Here is a 4624-nt window from a genome sequence, read left to right as displayed (position 1 = left end):
TTGGCTCTGCAGATGTGCTCAACTCTGGACCAGTAGTGTCTGTTCACGGTTGTAGATAATTAAATGCATTGTTCTTTGCGCACAATTGTGCAATAAAAAATGTTCCAATATATTAGAGAATTACATTAGTTATTAAAAAAAAATCCCCTTTACTATTCTAAAATATGGACTTATGTCCCTTTAACTAATCATAATTGTAAACTCATATATCATTGTTTCTTAATTCCAGTCCTTAGGGCACACTAACAGGCTGTGATTTCAGGATATCTGATCTGATATGTGAAATAACCAACTGATCAGTAACAATTGTTATTAACCTGGTCTTTCCCAAGGTAATCCTGAAAATATGGTCTTAAAGTGTGCCCTGATTACTAGATTTGAGAAAAAAAGTGTACATATGATAACATTTTAAACATAAGAAAATAATTTTAGTATATTAAAAAAAACAGTGATCTATTTTTAAAGATTTGGAAGCCACAAAACATCCTCACCATTCCCTTGGATAAAGTAAAAATAATAGAAATTAAAAAGTTTTCTGTACTTCATACATACAAACAGCATTTAAGCATGTTAAAATATTTCTTGGCATGCAAAAAAAATAAATCATTTGCTTCAAAGGGTATGTCCCTGGACTGCAATCAATTCAAATTTTGCTAGCAAAATGACAGTTTTAAAAGCTTTTAAAACATTTATTTTCAGCACAGATCTTCTGCAGTGTATTGCTCAATTGTTTACATTTGCTATGCCCAGTATAGATGCCTCTAATGATTGCATGGCCAGATCTCATATGAAACCTCTGAGACCCCTGAAATTATGCCCTGTTCAGGGAAAAAAAAACTTAATACCTCAGTCTCAGAAGGAAGAGATAAATGAGTTAGTGACAGTTAACCAATGATTCATAATTAAACAGTATAATGTTGCTCTAAGATAAAGGCCCAATATTAAAGTGAAGGTAAAGTTAATACCCCTAGAATGTATCATTGATTACAATATAATAAGTTTACTATGATTGCTTTTTTTTTTTTTTGCAGTTGTTGAAAAAATTAGACTTTTATTCATTATGTTTTTTCCTACGGTTACAGGGCAAACTCCTCCCATCCTTTACTTCCTATATTCTGTTATGTGACGTATCTCTAATGCGCAGTGGCGAAAATCCTCTCTAGTCTACCGCGCATGCGCTTCACAGCGATACCGGTCTCCAATGCGCTAGAAACATAGTACTCAATGAATAACAATAATGTATTAATTCAGTACTATGTTATTTGGGAATAAGAACAGCTTTTTAGTAGTTTTGGAGCCATCCGTGAAAGCAGATGCTGTTTCTTGTCTAAGCAATCCAATGCACATGCGCCAAACGGGTACGTGCTCCACACATAATTTGGCCGGAAAAACCCCAAAAAACATAACACTAGTGATTCTCGATTTCCTGCATGCGCAGATCCATCAATAGACGTATGACGTCGCTTCACGGCCGCCTAACAGCCAGAATTTCAGTTGGCCAAAAAAAACGTGATCAGGAAGTATTATTATAAAAAAAAAAAAAAAAACGGGCTGAATTTATCGTTGGTAAATTTTTTATTTTATTTAGGATAAAACTTGATTTGCACACAAGTAACAAAAAATTCATGAATGAAAGTCCTATTAAATTTAAACCTAATATGTTACTACGAGTACGGTTAGCAATAGAGAAAACTTTACTTTCACTTTAAGTACAAATGACAAGAGGAACTCTTCGCCCAAGGCTTATATTTATAATATAAATTATTACTTATACATAAAATAAAGTTACTAAGGGTGACTCATTTTTCTAAATTAAAGCACCTTTTTTTTATGTGAGTCTATATTTCACCCAGTTTTGACTCTCAATACCTGCCTCTAACAGTTTATAAATTTCAAAAAACTCCAGCCACCATGATAGTTAAAAGACCTTTATTTTCTTATCCTGGGTCCCAACATACAACGTTTCAAGCTTGAAACGTTGTATGTTGGGACCCAGGATAAGAAAATAAAGGTCTTTTAACTATCATGGTGGCTGGAGTTTTTTTAAATTTGTAATTGTGCTGAGGACTTGGCAAGTCTGTTGCTCCGTGCCCCACAAGAGAAGATTTAGGTGTGCTGTTTTCCACTTTTTTGAATTTTCTAACAGTTTATATCAAGGCTTGGGTTGAATTATTTGGTAAACCCTTTTTGGTGATTTTAAGAATTTTCCGACATATGTTGCACCAGTAACTGCAACTGCAATATGTGCAGTTGTTGGTAAAACGTACGTCGGTTTGCCAAATCATCAATATTATATCTACCAGAGGCCAGGGACACATGAAGAAGTAATGCTAATCCACTAAGTAATAGATTTGTAATAACTTTAGTAAATAAAACTTTAGGACAGCATAAAAGTAGGAAGGCATCAAGGCTGCCATAGCTTTACCCTCAAACTTTGCTGTCCCCTAAATTCTGCTGACCTAGGCACAGGCTGAGTTAAACTAGGTTAAAATATGGCCCTTGTCTCTAGGTATAGGTTACTTGCTTTTTGTTCAACTCGTACACAGGGCCAGATTTATGACAGGGCGTTTGCACCGATCGGTTGCAGGCTCGCTCGTTTGAGTCTGCAGCTGATATTTATGAAGCAGTGATTTAAACCGCTACTTCCTAAACCCTCACCGCCAAATTGTAGTCGGTAGATGAAAATCACCCCGGATTCATTTGACCAGGATGATTGACAAGCCATTTGGTTGTGTGAGGGTAGGGGGGCGGTAAGCAATTATAAATATGGGGAACATATTCGTCCCACTATTTGCAATGAAAATACTGTCCATTTGCAAATTGATAAAATCTTTCCCTTAGAGTATGTGAATTTAATGTAAATATATTTTAAAGGGTCAGAATTTTTATTGTTTAAAAAGATAGATAATCCCTTTATTACCCATTCCCCAGTTTTGCATAACCAAAACATTTATATTAATATACTTTTTACCTTTGTAATTACCTTGTATCTAAGCCTCTTCTGACAGCCCCCTGATCACATGACTCTATGTATTATCTATTGACATGCATTTTAACCAATTAGTGCTGTGTTGTGCTGACTCTTAACTCAATGGGAGCGAGCACAATGTTATCTTTATGGCTCACATGTCTCCTGTTGTGAAACGCAAATAAAAAAAGCATGTGATAAGAGGCTATCTGTAGTTATAAAGTATATTAATATAAAAATATTGGTTGTGCAAAGCTGGGCAATGGGTAGTAAAGGCGTTGTTCTCTATCTTTTTAAACAATAACACATTTAGTGTTTACTGGCCCTTTAATAGTTAGAGTCAATTTTTCTTTATATGTGATAGAATGATCACAGTTTGGCAAACATAGTTTATTTTACCCTGTTGAAGAGATATCTCATTTATGAAGGCACCCCTAGGCAGCTGCATTATCAGGCAAATGACAAATGTGCCCCTGGTGTGATTTGTACTGGCAGGATCCTAATAAACCAGGAAAGTAGACTGAATATATCCATAAAAGAATAAGTGAGATTAGGAAAACCCAGTACACAAAAAAAGGCATTTACTGGGTCTGTATAAATGTTTTTCAACTTTAGCACTACTGATCAACAAATCTGGGTCACAAAAAATAGGTTAGGTGTGTCTAAGAAAAAAAAAAAGGATTGAAAAGTACTAAACGTGTAAAATTAACATTTGAGTTATTGCAGTGAGTCGTCAAATACAAAACTTCTTTTTTATCATCGGACTACAGTGCCCACAAACCATTGGGAATATTACGTAATATTTAGGCAGAAGGGCAAATCTCTCTTTAATGAATGGGGGTGGGATGCTTAGCATAAGAGCATATGGCGACACAATGACAGGGCTGGCAGTGGGCAGTGCTGAAGTGGCAGGAGGTAGTCATGCATTCAATGTCAAATTTACCAGGAGTGGGGAGGGAGGATTAGCTGAGTGAGGAAAATGAATGGGTGGAGAAGGCAAATTACCATTTGAAGTTATGTAACAGGCTTTAATTGCGAATCATTCATATTCACAAAGTGAATGAATGTAAATGTAAGACAAACAGAAGCACATTTTGCTGCATAGACATGTTTGACCTACATATACATTTCGCATGTTTACACATCTGTACACAAAGTAAGCATACGTTTTCCTTAGGCTTCTGCCAAATCGAAAGTAATTCATTATTAAAAATTATTTCAGTCATATTTAGTTTGGTACATAAGTGCATGTGTGTCAAATTTTGGTATGTAAAGCATTGGTGGTTCAGTGGTAGAATTCTCGCCTGCCACGCGGGAGGCCCGGGTTCGATTCCCGGCCAATGCAACAGTGTCTTTTTTTCTTTATTTGCATGAAGTAATATGAATAAATCACTGTTTTGGAAGTTGAAATACACAAGAAAGGAAAATAAGATCACATAAACCTTTTATTTTTCATCATTATGAAACAAGTTATGTATGGGAAAAGTTTCAAGCCCACTCACTGCAACCTCAGTAAAATCCCACTTGAATTTCCTTATAAGTTTGTGATTAGTAACATTTACAGCAATGTATATATATATTGTTGTCAGATAAATAGATAGATAGATAGATAGATAGATAGATAGATAGATAGATAGATAGATAGATAGATAGATA

General features: G+C 35.2%; 1 non-coding gene across 1 annotated transcript; it reads left to right on the top strand.

The window, feature by feature from the left end:
* The first annotated feature begins 4242 nt into the window (after window positions 1-4242).
* On the top strand, window positions 4243-4313 carry TRNAG-GCC (transfer RNA glycine (anticodon GCC)). The gene has a single exon. It is a non-coding gene; the product is annotated as a tRNA-Gly (tRNA).
* Window positions 4314-4624: the final 311 nt, after the last annotated feature.

This window comes from Bombina bombina, chromosome 6 (assembly GCF_027579735.1).
Source record: "Bombina bombina isolate aBomBom1 chromosome 6, aBomBom1.pri, whole genome shotgun sequence".
NCBI classification, from domain to species: Eukaryota; Metazoa; Chordata; class Amphibia; order Anura; family Bombinatoridae; genus Bombina; species Bombina bombina.
Note: the sequence above shows the minus strand (reverse complement) of the source record. Positions and strands in the feature narration are given on the sequence as shown.